An 18968-nucleotide genomic window follows, 5' to 3' on the forward strand; every position below is an offset into this window, starting at 1 on the left:
TGGCCCTGCACGGTGTCATTAGCCCTGATTTCCACATAAACACAAACCTGGATGGGTTATTGATTTTTTTTCCTGGGACAATTCATGACGACGTGCTACACTGGCAAATTTTTATAATCATGATAAATTGCAATTAGATGCAAGGCAGTCAATAGTTTGTTACTGAAATAGTGAAACTAGCAGTGAAAAAGAGATTCATAATAACAGAGGGCCCATGCCTTGGCCTTTACATTAGAGAAGTGGTGAGAATCTCTCTTTTCTTATCACAAAGGATTATCGCCACAGTGAGTTTTTCAATAATCATTACACAGGATTTGACACTGTGTTCTACCTGATGACTTTATTGAATTCAGTTGCTCTCTGCTGTCTGTGTTCTCAGCTAAGCATTAATGTACAATATGCTGTGCAGCCATAGTAATGACTCAAGTTCTCTCTTTTAATTCCTCTGAGTTGAATTGCTGCAAGAGTTTCAAGAGCCACTACCTATAAAACAACTATATATGATGACTGATTAGACATCAAGACTTATGTTTTACAGGGTATGTACTATAGACATGGGCTGCTTCTTTTTTGTTACGGAGACCAGATTTTGGATGCAGAATTACAGACATCTCTTAGATCTTAGCTTCTGACTTCAAAAACATTGTTGAAATTTTGAATTAGAATGTATATACATGTACAGGTTATTTAGTTCCCAGGGTATTTACAAGTAGAATGGGAGGAGGAGCCTTTAGTTTTCATGCCCTTCTTCTGTGGAACCAGCTCCCAGTTTGGATTCAGGAGACAAATATTGTCTCTATCTTTTAGATTGGGCTTAAAACGTTCCTGAACGGTCCTGATCAAAAGTTTAAGACCACTTGAAAAATGGCAAAAAATCACATTTTGCATGGTTGGATCTTAACAAGGTTCCAAGTAGAGCTTCAACATGCAACAAGAAGAAATGGGAGTGAGACAAAACATTTTTTGAGCATGCAGTTTATTGAAAACAATGCTTAAACTGAATCAGACTGTTTTACAGCTGATCAAAAGTTTAGAACCACACCTCTAAAAAACTCTGTAAACTCCCCAAAACAGAAATCAAAGTTCTAAACATGAACTCAGTAATGAGTAGCTCCACCGTTATTGTCGATCACTTTTTGTAAACTGTCCTTGCCATCCATCAAAGAGTGATGTTATTCTCCTGGAAGAAGTCGCTTGTCCCGCGGGCATTGTGTACTATAGCGTTGTCCTGTTGAAAAACCCAGTCATTACCACACAGGTGAGGGCCCTCAGTCATGAGGAATGCTCTCTGCAACATCTGGACACAGCCAGCGCCCCTGCATCTCCTGAAGCTCCATTGTTCCACCGAAAGAAAAAGCACCCCAGACCATTATGGCGCCCTCTCCACTGTGGCGCGTAGAAAACATCTCAGGTGGGATCTGCTTGTCATACCAGTAACGCTGGAAACCATTAGGACCATCAAGGTTACATTTTTTCTCATCAGAGAATAAAACTTTCTTCCACCTTTCAATATCCCATGTTTGATGCTCTCTTGCAAAGTCCAAATGGTAAGTTCTGTGGTGTTCAAGGAGACGAGGCCTTTGAAGATGTTTTTTGTTTTTCAAGTCTTTGAGTCTCAGATGCCGTCTGATGGTTATAGGGCTGCAGTCGGTACAAGTAACAGCCTTAATTTGGGCCGAGGATCATTCAGTGTCTTGGCAGGTAAGCCAATTGGATCCTCAGGCAGTGCTGGTGAAATTTTTTTGGGCTCTTCCACTTGACTTTTTTGTTCCATAACCCTCAGGATCATTTAAGAAATTCCAAACTACTGTCTTTACCTGGGTGATTATTCTTTCATTAGGTAGTCTCCTCCTGTGGTCAAGGAGAGGGTCTAGCTCCAGTGTTTGGAAACCAATGTTCATGTTTTGTTCAGTAAATGTCAAATATCTTTCATCTTTTGACATACAGTTGATTTAAGTTGGGAATAAGGATCCTTTTTATTGAGATGTGGTGTGTTGTTTGCGTGGCCTAAATAGTTTCTTCCTAAAGGAGTTCAGTGAATTTCTCTCCCAACATGAAGCTGACCAGATTGGTTTTAGCCAGGGCTTTTAAAATACACTTTGGCAATGACTCTGACCTCGTTGCCCCAGGTTTTATCAGTGTCATTAGTTCATCAAATTTTACCAAACATGTGTCTGGCCAAATGAACATTTCAAAGAACACATGTTGTGCTTTTGTTTTTTTAACTTTGGGTTTAAAATTGACTCTATGGGTTCTGAGGACATTTTCGATTTCTGATCTTTTTATTTTTTTAAGTTGTCATTTAGTGGTCCTTCCTGTGCTGTTTGCTGTGTGGTTAGTTGTTGCATCTTAAATTCCTTTGTTTGGTAATACATTTTCTGATGTTTTATCTACTTATAACAACAATGAACTCTCAACAAGTCTTATTAATGACCACAGACTTTTCATTTTAGACAAAATATGTTTTGTTTTTGAAGCAATATTAGTTTGTGCATTTAACAGTGTTTTCTGTTTAAAGCCTTTCCATTAAAAAGTTTAGCGTTTCGGGAGTTCAACTTGTTTACATGTTCATTTTCTCCATTTAAAGGATCTTTTGGTTTCATCTTACCCTTCAGTTAGGGATTCAAGGGCTGCCTATTTTTCAAACTTCATCTCAAAGAGCAGAGGTAATCCTAAAGAGTCCTAAATTTTACTGATATTGTTACTCATACCTGCTGTTTTCAAATGAAGATTATGAAAACAATAATTTCCTTGTAGAATTGAGCAATGTGAAAAATAATTTTTCTCCTTTGTTATCATCACTGTCTGGCCCACTATGGCCTGTTATATTATTTTTATTTTTCACCCATATCTTTATTTGAGCTGGTCAAATTAATTTACTTAGTGAAAACATCAGAAAAAATGTTTGTAGCCTGTAAGATCATCTCACTGTTCCCCCTGTTTTTGATTTAATTAACACCGAAGTAGCTGAAACTGATTAACAACCAATTTGGATATGCAGGTTCCCAGAAAGGTCATGTTATTCTTAAGAACTTGAAGAAAAAAGGCAACTGGACTTCGTCAACTTTGTGAAGATTTTTCACCTCTCATCCAAGAGGCTTCTTCAATTCTACAAGACAAAAAAAAGAGGTGGAGAATCCCAGATATTAGTAGGAGTTGTCCCATTTGGAGATGCTCATTGACCCACTGCTGATCATATGCATCATCACAATCCAGATGTGAAAAAAGTCGTAGGTCACCGGGGGTTAAGGGTGAAACCTCTCTGAGACCTCTGAACATTGTAAGTGGCTGATATCTGGCCCTCCATGGTAATCATCTGTTGTTGTGGTTTAGGTGGGTCCTCAGCTCATTGTCTGGAGGGGGGAGGGGGGAATGTCTGTACATATATGGCCACATACATACATAAAATGGGATTAAGCGGAACAGCAGTCTCCTTCTCAGACACCATGTTGCAGGGCAAGATGATGTCTTCTTCAAACCAGAAATGTAGATGCTTTTTAAAAGTCAATTCAAATCAATTTTAGAGTCTTAAAGTCATTTCAGCCTCATCTTCACTTAAATATTCACGTCATCTCCAAGATGCAACTGTGAGTTTGGTTAAGAAAACCTTCCAGCAACCAGGTTAAGCTCAGAGTCTGTTATCCTGGTAACTGACTCAGAGTTAATGCTCTTTCTCGAACAGAAAACCCTGTCAGTTAAGTGACAGAATCTCCCTCTTAAAGTATTTCCTACAACGCAGAAAGCATTGGTCTGAATGTTGCAGCATGTTACTCTCTATTTAAACAGAGAGAAGTGGCACAAGAGCCAAAATGATCCTAGCAGATCAACAGGCTAGTGTCCATGGATCTTTTTCTTATGTATTTTGTTTGAAAAAAAATGGTGTTAAGTGTATAAAATGTCACTTTAGTGGCAAAGTTGATATCAGAAATGTCAGGCACCAAAAGTGACATAGTTTTCATATTAACAACTAAAAAATGAGTAAATGGTGAACAAAAACAGCTACGAGAACCAAGTCCCAAGCCCCTGCTGGCAGTGATTTTCAGATATGCTAAAAATGTAGCTTGGTAGAAAGAGAAAGTCCAATTAATAATAATTAATAATGATTTGCATTTCTAAGGGTCATTAACTGGCCAAGCTGTTTGCCTCTTACCTGAATTCAAGAATTCAGTCTCAGTTCAGAAGTCTTGACATATTTTTGTTGGTTCATTGTGGAAATATTCAAAATGATGCAATCTTTAAAATAGCAGAATGAGAACAGAATCAGCATTATCACCAACAACACAAAGTTTCTCTGACAACGATTTTATTTTATTTATACATTTTATATAAATATAGTTTTGCACGTATTACTTGGCTGTACCACTGCTTTGCAAATAGCACAAATATGTGCACATATTTAACTGGACCATCTGTTTTGACTGATCATGGTCAGCCACCTGGACCAAAAATGCCAGGGGCGATTTGCCCTATTGCAGACCTGAGCCATGGGCTGATGATGTTTCAAAAACCTATAGTGACGTTACTTTCTCTTAACATTACTGAAACAGCACTGTCTAGTTAAATTTAGCACCTCATCAAATACATATGATAAAACTACAAAATCAGTTACCACAACAGTACAGTGAAAACCCTTAACTTAGTTAACTAACCAAAAAAACCAAACATATTATATATGGTTCATATAAATCTACTCGGTTCATGTTATACTGTTTTTTCTGAACAGCGTTTCTTTCACTACACCTGCAAAGGAAGCTTTAGCCATGAAAACTAAGTTAAATAGTTAACTTACCCTCAGCATATTTAGTCTTAGGTACCACCACACAGTCACCTCTCAATCTGGACATTTTCCTTCCATGCTCTTTCCACTAAAACATGAAAACATTAGGTGATCAGGAGAAACTTGCCATATTCAACTGATGAAAAGAAAATGGTGCCCAGTTCCTGCCCAGATGAATATGAAGGGAGTGAGTTGGGTTTTCCGTGTACTGTATACAGCACACTCAGTATTGAAAATCCTCATTACATTGTTAATGAGACTGAAAAAGTCTACAGACTTTGACACTGAATATTTTATCTCCTATTTTATCATAGTAAGAGCCTAAATTCTACAGAAGATTCAATTTTTTCCAGGTGTTCCATTGACAATATTTTACCAGATCTGTGAATTTTATGATGTCCATATCTTATTTTCTTAGACCCTACAATAAAACAAAGAAAACACTCTATCACCTGCATCCAGGGCTCGGTCCAGTCCTGCCGTTGTTCCCACTGGTGGCGAAACACCACCGCCTACTTCCTCCGCGTGGCCGTGAGCTCGGCCACCATTTGGGCCAGCGCCTCCCCTGGCTGGCCTGGTTGCGGTTCCTCCACGCCACAATCCTGGGTTTCTGCACCACTGTAAAAGACGGATTGTGGATCCGACCACATAGGGTGGTGTCTGAGAGGCGGATGTTGTCCAAGATAAAGACAATGCTGGATAATACCTCCCACCCACTCCATGATGTGCTGGCCAATCACAGGAGCACGTTCAGTGAGAGACTAATGCCGTTTCTCAATATGCATACTTGTGCGTACTTGTGCGTACTTGCGTTCTCGTGTACTCGTGATACGTCATCAGTCGGAGACCAAGTACTGTTCCAATTCGAAGTACGCATCAAACCGAGAACGCGAAAAAGTCCCGGATGTGTTCTCGCTCCGCCTGTTTTATCGAGCATGCATCGGTGGTGACTTGTGTGGACTTGGTACAGCTAAATATCCCAGAATGCATTTCGTCCGAAACTCAGACAAAGGCCGTTTCTCAATTCTCAAGTACGTGAGTACGTACTCACGTTCTCGGCGAGTCCATACTCCCGTGCGTTCTCGGCCAGTACGTACTCGCCGAGAACGCGAGTACGTACTCACGTACTTGAGAATTGAGAAACGGCATAAGATTACCAAAAAGCACCACTGAACGACACAGGAAATCATTCCTGCCCGTGGGCATCTCTCTGTATAACTCCTCCATCTAATACGCTGTAAACACTGCAATAGTTACACCCTTTTTGCACAAGCTCTTTTTTATGTAATATCATTGTCAATATTCTTGATATTTATTTATAATCACCTCTGTTATTGTTCCCATTTTAAAATTTCTTTTTGGAGCAACTGTAACCCACATAACTTCTTTAGGGATCAATAAAGTATAATGATTCTGATTTGCACTTTCCAGAGATTAAATATATAGTATATGATTGACATTGTACTCTAAATTGTAAATGTTTGTTATTTTCACTGTAGAGTATGTGCAAATATTAAGAAAGTACCTACTGCAGTGTTTACAGTGAATTAGATGGAGGAGTTGTACACAGAGAGCCACAGGCAGGAATGAGTTCCTTTGTCATTCAATGGTTCATTTGAGTAATCTCATTCTCTCACTGAATATGTTCATGTGACTGGCCAGCATATGGTGGATTGGTGGGAGGTATTGTCCAGCATTATCTTTATCTTGGATAACATCTGCCTCTCCAACACCACCTTAAGGTAATCCAGCTCCTTCCCCACAACATTACTGGCCTTGCAGATCAGTTTATTGAATCTGTTGGCATCTGCAACGGTCAACATGCTGCCCCAGCATGCAACAGCATAGAGGGTGGCAGTGGCCACATTCGACTCATAGAAAATCCTGAGCCTTGTCCAACAGATTTTAAAAGACAGCCGCCTGAGAAAATAGAGATGACTCGGCCCTTCCTGTAGAGTGCACTGCTGTTTTTAACCCAGTCCAGTTTATTATCAGTTTGTACTCTGAGGGATTTATAGTCCTCCACAGTGTCGACCCCCTGGTTTGAAGCAGGGGTCGCAGGTTTCCTGGTCCTCATAAGTCTACCATCAATTCTTTGGCCTTTGCACGTTGAGCTGCAGATGATTCTGCTCGCACCACGTGACAAAGGAGTCCACCACAGTCGTGTATTCAGACTCCTCACCTTCACTGATGCATCCAACCACTGCAGAGTCATCAGAAAACTTCTGAAAATGGCAGGTCTCTGTGCAGTGGCTGAAGCCTGTGGTGTAGAGTATGAAGAGGAAAAGGAAGAGGACGGTACCTTGTGGCACCTCTGTGTTGCTGCTCACCTTGTCAGACACAGTGTTCAAGACACAGATTGTGGTCTTGCTCTCAGCTAATGAACAATCCAGGACACAAGAGAAGCATCCACCTGCTGTCAGCTCATCACCCAGGAGGGTGGGCCAACGAAAAAGTTGGATACATGGCTGTGACAGGGGTGTGGTCTCTGGCCTGCTGCAGGGGAGGGGTGGCACAGTGAGCTCTCAGGGAGGTGTGTCGGAAAGCAGGTGCATGCACTCAGGCTAATGATCCTTTTTTCCCCTCTGTGCATTTAATGACACGAGAGTCGGAGAAGCGAGAGGTTTTGCTGGCAGCTAAGGAGTGGCTGTTTCCTGCGTACGGTGTACCAAAACAACAGAATAAGCTGCTGAGGGCTGAAAATAAAGCCTCGATTGAGCACAGTAAGACCGTGTGTTGGGTCCGTTCTTCACAGTGGTGCCGAAACACAGCGTAGGGTGTCGGATCCCCAGGCTGGCCCGCCCGCACAACCACTCCAGATACTGGCCCAAATGCTACAGGACATGACAGCGGCGTCCGCACGCCAGGCGGCTGCATAGGAGCAGCTGGCAATGCGGCGGGACCAGGCAGAGCGCGGATCCTCTGGCATCTGGTAAATGGAAGGATAGGTCTATACGGTTCTGTGTCGACTATCGCAAAGTGAATGAGGTGTCACAGTTTGATGCTTATCCCATGCCCTGGGTCAACGAGCTCCTGGACCGGTTAGGCACTGCCCGCTTTTTTTGGATTAACTGAAGGCTTTTTGGGCAGCCTAGAAGTAATAAATGCAGTCTTTCAGCTTCACTCTGATATCTCTCATTTTAGAGATATTACGCAAATGGAAGAAAGCAGTCCTACATATTTGTGCAATATGTGCATTGAAGGACATATCCTGGTCAAGAACATCTCCTAGATTCCTCAAGGCGTTACTGGGAGACAAGGGTAATGTCATCCAGTGTAAGCATCGTGTTAGATACCATATTTCTAAGATTTTTATAGCTGAGTACAATAGCCTCAGTTTGATCTGAATGTAGAAGCAGGAAATTAGAGGTCTTCCAGTTTTTTTTTTATCTTTCAGACATTCTTGCAGTTTAATTAATTGGTGTGTGTCTGGCTTTATGGAGAGATAGAGCTGGGGATTATCTGCATAGCAATTAATTTTCAATTCAATTCAATTTCAATTCGATTTTATTTATATAGCACCAAATCACAACAAAAGTCGCCTCAAGGCGCTTCATAGGTACAGAGAAAAACCAACAATCATATGACCCCCTATGAGCAAGCACTTTGGCGACAGTGGGAAGGAAAAACTCCCTTTTAACAGGAAGAAACCTCCAGCAGAACCAGGCTCAGGGAGGGGCGGCCATCTGCTGCAACCGGTTGGGGTGAGAGAAGGAAGACAGGATAAAGACATGCTGTGGAAGAGAGACAGAGGTTAATAACAGATATGATTCAATGCAGAGAGGTCTATTAACACATAGTGAGTGAGAAAGGTGACTGGAAAAGAAAAACTCAATGCATCATGGGAATCCCCGGCAGCCTACGTCTATTGCAGCATAACTAAGGGAGGATTCAGGGTCACCTGGTCCAGCCCTAACTATATGCTTTAGCAAAAAGGAAAGTTTTAAGCCTAATCTTGAAAGTAGAGATAGTGTCTGTCTCCCGAATCCAAACTGGAAGCTGGTTCCACAGAAGAGGGGCCTGAAAATTGAAGGCTCTGCCTCCCATTCTACTTTTAAATACTCTAGGAACAACAAGTAGGCCTGCAGTGCGAGAGCGAAGTGCTCTAATAGGGTGATATGGTACTACAAGGTCATTAAGATAAGATGGGGCCTGATTATTTAAGACCTTGTATGTGAGGAGCAGGATTTTGAATTCAATTCTGGATTTAACAGGAAGCCAGTGAAGGGAAGCCAGAACAGGAGAAATATGCTCTCTCTTTCTAGTCCCTGTCAGGACTCTTGCTGCAGCATTTTGGATTAGCTGAAGACTTTTCAGCGAGTTTTTAGGACATCCTGATAATAAAGAATTACAGTAGTCCAGCCTGGAAGTAATAAATGCATGAACTAGTTTTTCAGCGTCACTAAGAGACAGGATATTTCTAACTTTAGAGATGTTGCGCAAATGGAAGAAAGCAGTCTTACATATTTGTTTAATATGTGCGTTGAAGGACATGTCCTGGTCAAAAATGACTCCAAGGTTTCTCACAGCGTTACTGGAGGCCAAGGTAATGCTATCCAGAGTAAGAATCTGGTTAGATACCACCAACTCCGACTGGCGTAACCGGGTGTCATTGCTGCCGATGTGAATTATGATTTTACTGAATTTACGTTTACCCTTAGCCAGCAGTTTTAAATTTCCTTCAATGTCGCCTGCTCTGGCCCCTGGAAGACAATTGACTATGGTTGCCAGTAGGGATGGGTACCGGTATCCGGTGCCATTATGGTATTTTACTGAGATGTCATAGACTTTGGCTTCTAGCCAATCATTTTACCTTTGCAAGCGTAGTAGGCGGGTCCAGGTACGTACGTTCTTTTAGAGCAGAGCTACAGATTAAAAATGCCCAAGGCGAAGCGGTCAAAAGTCTGGCTGTACTTCACAGCAAAAGATGCAAACTCAGCAGCCTGCAACAAGTGCTTTAAGCTGATACTGTGCAAAGGAGGTAACTCCTCGAATCTCATGAAACACCTGGCGACGCATAGCGTTTTTTTAAAAGCCGAGAAATGCACCGTATTTGATAGCTTGCTGCAAGACCTCACACCGAGCACATCTACTGCGGGTGTGGTGCCTGTTATCGGACCCGGAATTAGCAACATTCCCCAAGAACCCGGAGAGAAGAGTCCTGGCCACTAGCCCTGCCAGTGTAGCAGAAATGATGGCAGCAGCAGCCGTTCTTCTCTGCGTGAGTAGCTTAATGTTGTTTGTGTGTAATTTACGTTGAGTAACCACGTTATTAAATTAATGCACGTAAGGTGAACTAGCAAACACCGTCGTAGTTACATGCGGCTGTCTTCTTGTTTGATGGCAGATACTCCCTTCACCCTGGCCAAAAAGGCTAAAATGACCAAAGAAAAAGTGGGAAACAGCTAAACATGAGAGGTTTTTGGACAAAGTGTGTGTTCTTCATTCTTTAAACACCAGTTCGAGCACCGTTTAAGCACCGGCACGGTTTCAAAAGTACCGGTTTGGTACTAGTATCGGATAAAACCTAAACGATACCCATCCCTAGTTGCCGGTGTCTGTAGCTTCACATGTCTGAGAACAGAATCACCAATTATCAGAGTTTGACCCCCGGCGGGTGTGTCGCCGAGTGGGGAAAAACGGTTAGACACATGAACAGGTTGGTGGTGTACCTGGGGCTTCTGTTTAGGACTATGCTTCCTCCTCACCGTCACCCAGCCGCCCTCTTTCCCCAGCTGCTTGGGGTCTGCCGGGGAACAGCTAGCGGGGCCTACGCTATCTTCGGCTGCACCAGCTAAAGGGGCCTGGCTAGCTACGGGGGAATGAAGGGTGCGAACCCGAGTCTCCAATTCAGTAATCCTGGCCTCCAGAGCTGCAAATATGCTACATTTGTTACAGGTATCATTACTGCTAAAGGAGGCCGAGGAGTAGCTAAACATCTGACACAATGAGCAGGAAAGTGCAGGAGGGACAGGTGAAGTAGCCATGGTGCTAACGAGTCGGCTAAGAGCTAAGCTAAGCTAGCAAAACAGTACAGAGACAGTGAGTGAATACTTTGGCTATAAATTAGGTAGTGAGTACACAGAAAGTGTGCTTCGGATGAAGCACGTGAAGATTATACTATGAAAAAAGAATGTATTTAAAAGTTTTTAATTAAATTGCTAAGCAGATAAACTACTCAGAAACACCACTGTGTTTGAGCAGGAACAGGAAGTGATACTCTACCACAGAGCGAGCGAACACCAAGTCTGTATGCTATCCCTTTTGGTAATACTGCGTAAGGGGAGTTTGTAAATAGAATTAGTCCTAGCACAGAACCCTGTGGAACTCCATAATTAACATTCGTGTGTGAAGAAGACTGCACATTTACATAAACAATAATCACTAAACTCTGATTAGTTCTGAATTCAGACTGAAACTCTTCAAATAAACCATTCCTCTGCAGATGATCAGTTACCTGTTTTATATCTGCTCTTTCATGTTTATATAAAAGGAAGGTTGGGAAATTAGGTGAGACCGCTAGGTTAACTGATGGCCTTTTAAGTAATGGTTTCATTACTGCCACCTTAATGACCTGCAGCCCATTAATAGAGATGGAGTGACCATATTTAATGATAGGAATGATGGTTTTACAGTAAGCATTGGGGTGCAACTTACCACTTGGGACAAAACTCCTAGACATTGAACTGTTGAAGTGGGTATGGTTATACTAAGACTGGTGCCTGCTTTGAGAGATGCCAACTTTTTTGAAGAGTAAATGTAGAAAGCAGTTGACCATTTAAGGTGGATTTGGATAACTAGGTACTAGGTCAGGCCACAACAAAATGCCTAGGCTGGCTGCATTAGACATACACCTTTAGTTGTCTCTCTCAGTGGAGGTGTTTTATGGCCCATCTAGGGTGGGCTTACCACAATAGAGAGGTGATCCATCCTTGTCAGACCTCAAGCAGCCACGTCACACATTTGTTTCGATTTTACAATAATTTCTTTTCTATATGTTATTTCTTTAGGTTTTAACACTAAGAAGGAGCTGAGTGCAACTTCAGGGTGGACAAATAACAACAACTTACCTCTCTATCTAAGATAAACTGAAGAAAACTATGATCACAATAAAAGGCAATCCACCCCTCTAAACTCCTTGATATAACAATAAACATTAAAAACTTTTACAAAGGCGCTTCACAGTTAAAGGTCTGACTGGTTGAGATAAGCTGAGGATGAATGAATGGCAGTCCATGCCAGTGTCATCTTATATCTCATCTCCATTTAGGTAACCAATCCGTCGTCTGTCTTCTGGGTCCACTAATCATGGAGAGGCACCTGCACACTAAGATTTACTTAATAAGTAGCACCTTACGACATCAGTCATAACGAGGTGAATAGCAGAGGGCGCTATGGATATAGCAGGATTTGAAGTTTCCCCCAGGCTCACTCCTACAGCTGGTGTCTATTTTATTCGCCAGTGAAAATAAAGCATCTAAAGATCTGATGTCATCTTGGGAGGCCAGTTCATTTTTTAGGTTGCTCATTCAGTGATTTTTCAAATACTACCCTAAGAGCTCCATCTCTCCATCCTGTCTTTCTGGTGGCGATGCAGCGCTCGGTGGAGTAATCAAACACCTTCATTGCACTATCATATATTTATTTATTGTTTAATGGCTACTGTCCCAAGCAATGGATGGTCAACCGCTTTTTTAAACTTAGACAATAAACTGGTACATAGATAGATTGGGACCTAACTAACTTCCAAACAATCTGGGAATGAGTGAGACAGCTTTCTAGAATGGATGACTAGAAGTAAAGATGCACATGCAGCCACCTGATTCAGGTGTGTTGACCCAGGGTGATATCTAAAACCTGCAGGACACCGGCCCTTGAGGCCTGGAGTTGGACACCCCTGAACTAGAGAGTGTAAAACCTATTCAGCTGCCCAAGTAGCACCTAGCTACATGGGATGCAGCTGGTTGTACTGAGTCCATTGATTGGCCCGGTCATTCTTTCATAATATCAAAAGTACACCTATGCAGAATTGTTTATATTAGCTAGAGTCCTTACTTCCTTGAGAGTTTGCAGTCGTGATGGGAGATCTTTTCAAACATTCAGCTCTTTTCCCTCAGCTCACTTAGAAGAGCCAGTCCTCAAATGGCTCTTTATTCAGAGCCTTCAATTATAACCTAATTTAGCAATTATGAATGGTTTCTGTAAGAAATTCGAAAGAAATTCTTAATTCAGTGTTTTCATAAAAGCCTAATTTTCATGCCTTGGTTACTACTAGGTAGAACATACACAGGGTTTAAGGCCTTGACAAAAGTTTGAAAATTACTAAAATAAAAATGGGTATCATTTTAGCCACATCTTCATTTTACAGATTCTGCATTCAGCTTTTTAGTCTCCAATATCATTGAAATGCAACAATGCTACTCCTTTTTCGTTTTTGCTTATTTCTTCACATTTCTTCGACGCACTTGCATTTAAAGCTCCTAGCTCCAATCTCCTTCCGTGCACCTGGCCTGAACCACTTGACTCATTGTCTTCTTCATGTAATGGTACAATCCTAGCCTGTCCTTGCATGTGATTGCCCATGAGATGTGCCCATGAAAATAAGGTTCAGCACATGGAGCAAGTGTGAGCAGGAGTGGCTAAGAACGTGACTCTACGTTCTTAGCTACGTTGTTGGCTTTTAGTAGTGATGGTGTGATGAAGCCCCGTGAATGTGCCGAATCATTTCAGCCAATAGCTTCACCAAAAGGCAGATCACTCAAAACCCATTCAACAGCTCATTTGGAAGTACTGACATCTGCTGATCATTCGATGTACAGCAGCCCAGCATGTGAGCTACATACCAGTGGATATGTAAACACAATAATGTATTATTGGGAGATATCCTGTCAAAATGCTCCCTATCTGTTGATATTTTTCAATTTTTTGGTGGCTCCATAAAGTGCTTACAAACTTCTTGCAAGCTTGTGATGATCCTCACAATCACCTTAGATCCAGGTCATGCAAAAACAAAATTCTGTATCTTTTCAACAGCTTGAATCACATAATAAGTATCTCATAATTTCAGACAAACTGTTCACGTGATATTCTGAAGAACAATACAGGCCTTGACACTGGCCTCATTTGGACACACCCCCTGTGCATGACACAGGCTCTAACCATTAACTGTTAGAGCTGGCTTGTTCACAAACAACACATCATTAGTTTGTGGGTGGGGGGGTCCAGAATACTGAGTCAGTGGGGAAGGATGTTCCAGGTGAGAAGTAAAAAGGAATGACCAGCTTTGATTTTCTGGTCAGTCTTTTCAAATAGGTGAACAATGAGAGAATCTCTCACTTTACAGGTAACTCAAGTCCAAGCTGAGACCCCGATTACCAGCACAAGGCTGATAATAATCTGGCAAGAAGTGAAGGGTTCAGCTTGCCGTTTTCCCAGAAGGTAATCGACAGTGGTAATAGTAAACAGGTGTGTTGGCAGAAACTGGGTCAGGGATGCCGCACCCAGGGGCACGGCAAGGCACCAAGGCCTGCCGAGCTCCAGCTGAGAACTGAGAGTGAGGAAGAGAGACAGAGGAAAAGAAAATATAGCAGGCCTGCCAGGACCATGACAATATCTCATTCACTTTGTTTGTTTCACTTTTGTGGAGGAGAAGCTGGGGGCCTTTTCCATGTTTGTGGGCATTCCTCACAGGTCTCATATTTTAAATGTGCAAATTATGATTTTAAGCAACAAGAATGTTTAAAGAAATTAGCTTTGACAGGATGCCATGAAGAAAATCATCCATCCTTAATGCTGCTTTAATTCTCCACTCTGGGGTTTATCAGGTATTAACTTTAGGTAACTGAGCACATGATTGCACAGTCCTTAGAAAAAACAGTCATGTAAAGTGTTTACATCATGCCCAAAATGGATTCTAAAGCCTTGTGTCTTATTTGCCATGCTGTTCATGAGCTAAATGAAATATAAATAAATACATGAGTTAAGTTACCATTGTAAACAACTGCAAGTTAAGTAAGCATGCCTTCCTGCTGATCTTTCAACTCGTCATGGAGGTGCTGTTTTGAAAGATGTGGGATATCTCTGGCTGCACCTTGAGCTGAGGGGCAGAAAAAGATCATCCCACATTGAATTTCAGTAGGTAACACAGCAGTGTCAATAAAATTAGATTAAAGCACAAGTTTGTTTGCACAAACATGCACAGAGGATAGGGGCGAATGCATATACAGGAAACCCACGCATGGAATGTGCACACACACAGACACACACATAAAGAACTGTGTTGCAAATGCAGCAAATAAACATATATCCCCGAGCTGTTTTTAGTTTTTCTGCTTCTATCTTCGCAAATGCTGTCTTTTCCTTGGAACAACATATTTTTTTAAGAGATACTAACTGTCCCTTTCATGCAAGAACATGCAAACCAGCAGAAACAGACAAAACCATATCAGTAAATTTGGAGAACTGGGGATCATAGCATATTGTTTCATTTCTTGCATGCAAACTGACTAAACTCTGAAGATTTAAAGCACATGCCTGTGGGGAAAAGGAAGTAAGGACTCACAAAAAAACACAGTACAGGCAATTTAAGTCTTCGGTGCTCTGCCAGGATTAACTAGCTAATGTAAGCATGAAGACAGACTGTAGGTATAACAAAGATTTTATTTTTTAAACCTTAACCTACATGGATCCATAATCTCTACTCATAAAGATCCTATAACAGTAAAACTCTCTCAATATCATCATAAGCCCGAGTGCATTATATTATGGAGAATCAGTTGAACAGTTGAAAACATTTATTACCAAAGGACTGGGTTACATATAGCATCCTGAGATTCTTTCACCCCACTAATGGAAAGTACTTGATCATTGCAGAACTCTCTCTTAAATCATAGAACTGGCCTCCCATAGGCAAACTTAATGTTATACAAAAATGTGAAAACTGCATAGAGGTTATCAATGTTTACAGTGTTTAAATGCTCTTCCTTTGCTTCCAAAAACAAAGGAACTTTAACTTCATTGGATTTTAGTTCCAAAAACACTCTAAACTGGAAGATTTTGTGCCATTAAATCTGTACATTTTAATATCATCTGTAATGTTGAAATTGCACATATTTTTCTGAAGACATCTCATGCTGTTCATCATCTCATTAGTAAATGTATAATTCATTGACAATTATTTTGGAGATATGCTATGATGCAATGTTATTTGCTTGTCTGACCCAATTGAAATTTGGGTATATATGGCTAATGGAGTAAAATTAGTTTGACAACTCATCTGAAAGTTGCTTAAGATGGTCTCCAGTGTTATTTAATACACTGACTACAGTCTGCAGCATTTACAAACACTAGATTTCTTCCCAAGTCCTACTTTCTTTGACGGTGGGCAGGGGTGTGAGATGAATCATCGTTATCCTAGTGGTGACTGTGCCTCCTCCACTGCAGGAACCATGGCAGTGGCAGTTTATCAACCCTCATGGACAGAATTAATACGACACATGTTGCCCAGGCAGTCTGTTTGCTTGGCTTGGGAACCCAGACGCAAACTCTTAATACAGCAGTGTCATGAGGGGCTTTTCTGTAAACATATGAATTTTTTTGATCTTCTCATTAAACCAGATTTTTTCTTTCTTTCTTTCGTTTAAAAAAAATCAGCACTTGTTGTGTCTGCTGCAAGGCAAAATGGGGGGGAAAGAGAGGATGCAAGACTGCGGCTGAGAGCAAAACACATGCTATGCTGAGTGAATAAGATCTGCAATTCAAATAAGTAGGCAAACGCTTGTAAATAATTAAACAGGAAAACACTCAGAGATGTCCAATTTGAATGAAAGTTCTCCATAAGGCACTGCAGTGTTTGTTTAAAGGAAAGCCATGAAATAGTAGAATTCTCTTCCAGAGAGAAAAAGAGTGAATAATAGACAAGCAGAAAACATTTCAAATGTGCAGAGCAGCCGTGGATTTGGTCATTAGCATGTGCTAATATATAGAGATCGCAAAAAAAACATTATGAGAGTGTCTGGCATGGAACCCAAGAGAGCCACTCTTTTCTCTCCCACATCTGCCTCATTCCTTCCTTCTGTATTGCACGCTTTCATGTTTTTTCTCTATCAAACCTCCTTCCTCCACTTTCCAATTCCTTTCCTTTCCTCTACACTGCTGGAGAGCTTGATGAAAGAACAGCTGCTTCCCTCTGGGAAGTCCTCCTGAGCAATGTGACAGATTCTACCCCACTGTTTAGTGAATGAATACAACTGAAAGCAGGCACAGGTGTCAACAATATAGTGCCAGTAGTAGAGGGTTTTTTTTCACAAAATCTAAAAATTCTGTTGTTGTTTTTTTCCCCCAGGACTGAGAGATTAGTTTACTTTACACATCTACAACTTCAAGATCTGTCTATGGCTGTATTTCATATCTGAAATCAAAATGACCTGAGTAGCTCCTCGGCAGGAGCCCTGTGGCAGCACTGTGGGGGAGACCCACATGGCTCATAGTGGGCAGTCAATTGTAGGGCACAAGTAGGCACTGCACTACACACGCAAAAAAAAACTAGATGAATGAACATAAAAAAAGACAGAAAGGATTTCCACGTGATTAAAATGCTTTATTTTACGATTATGCAATCCTGTTATTTCAACTTAATGTACTTGACATATGTTAATGGAAAAGACATTTATTAACGTGGGAATCCTTTTCATGATTAATTAAGGTTAATTTAAAGAGTTATTTTTGGAGTGGCCTTTTTTCTCTGAGGCAACCACCACGGCACTGAGCTGTCATTCTGTACTTAAAAAAGTACAAAAGCTACGATTAGAAGGTTTCATACAGAATTTTCTTTACGTTTTTGTCCTTGACAGGTTAAGCCATAATAAATTGCAATAGCATACGCATGGTGTGTGTATCCTTTTCTGCCTCTAATAACCCCAGTGATTTTCCTGTGGTTTGAAATCTCGCGTGATCCTGTGATACCAGGCAACTAACGACTCTTACTAGATTGTATCACATCATCTCAACAAGAATAAAAAACTAGTTTTAAGTTCTTGAATATCATGCATATGTACATTATTTAATGACATTCACCACAGAAACATAATATTATTCTGTTTAAATTACATGTTAGACTCTTTTTGAGTGTATGGGGCCCTTTACACGATATTGGCTGCCCTTCCAGGGCGCATCTTGTCCCCATAGTGCAGAACCAAAATAGACCCTGGAAGGGCAGCTAATAGAATGGAAACAGAGAGGCGCTTACACTCGAGGTGTGGACAGCTTTGAATCAATTGCCCTTTTTTTTTTTTTAAAGTTTTTTTTTCCAGTAGGGTTTCTCTAAGCAAGTCTGCTGTGGGGGGCTTGCCACCCTCCTGAGGACTAAAAGGACAACATGGGCTAGCCTACATGGGACCCATGTGGGTTATCTGAGGGCAGGCCAACTGTGGGCTTCCCCATGGAACACCTACGTAAAGACACTATAAGCAAAACTGTGAGCCTGCACGGATATTTTTGTTGAGTCATGGTGCAGCAATGTCCCTGATCCTCAAAGAATAGAATTTTTACTACAATTGAAACCTGTAAGCATAGAATTCAATATATTGTCTCGACCCAATTTTAAATAAAAACTTGATGAAAATTGCCAAAAGAAATTTGCAGTTGTCTGCTACAGCTCACACAGAATAAGTTTGACCGGAATTCTTCATCTTCACTTTTGCCATTGTGCTTTTTCATAGAGAGCCATCTGATTGTTGGGTCTTTACCTTAAAATATAAAGCACCTGGTACCATACAAGCAAAGCAGAATAGAGATGAATAGAAATTCTGAATTGCTACTTCTCTTTTCTGTGACATGATCCATTCCGTCAAGTGTTTCATGGTGCTGTGATGTCCATGATATTTGCAGCAAGGTGTTTTAATAAAAGTGACACCCATAAAACTTTAAATGGAGCTATATTATCAGCTTTCTACTGTAGTATTTCCTCAAACTTTTAAAATGTTTAATCAAAAATATTTCCTGAGGAAAAATACCCCATAAACGTTACACTTTGGGCTCTAGCCACAGTCATTCTGGAATATCATGAGTTTCCCTATTAACCTAGAAATGCTATTCATTTAACAAACAAGGGCCTCAGTAGCATATGGCAGAACCATAAACAGCCACAACAGCCTGGCACCAGCTTGTTCACACACTGCTGTGGGATGTAATC

At 41.1% G+C, this 18968-nt stretch overlaps 1 long non-coding RNA gene across 1 annotated transcript; it reads right to left on the minus strand.

Moving 5' to 3' along the window:
- Positions 1–4106: 4106 nt before the first annotated feature.
- On the minus strand, positions 4107–5513 carry LOC109200064 (uncharacterized). Its single transcript, XR_002060274.2, has 3 exons — positions 5230–5513; positions 4790–4865; positions 4107–4233 (listed from the first exon to the last, which is right to left on the minus strand). It is a non-coding gene; the product is annotated as an uncharacterized LOC109200064 (long non-coding RNA).
- Between the last annotated feature and the right edge of the window lie 13455 nt (positions 5514–18968).

This window comes from Oreochromis niloticus, linkage group LG9 (assembly GCF_001858045.2).
Source record: "Oreochromis niloticus isolate F11D_XX linkage group LG9, O_niloticus_UMD_NMBU, whole genome shotgun sequence".
In the NCBI taxonomy this organism is placed as follows: Eukaryota; Metazoa; Chordata; class Actinopteri; order Cichliformes; family Cichlidae; genus Oreochromis; species Oreochromis niloticus.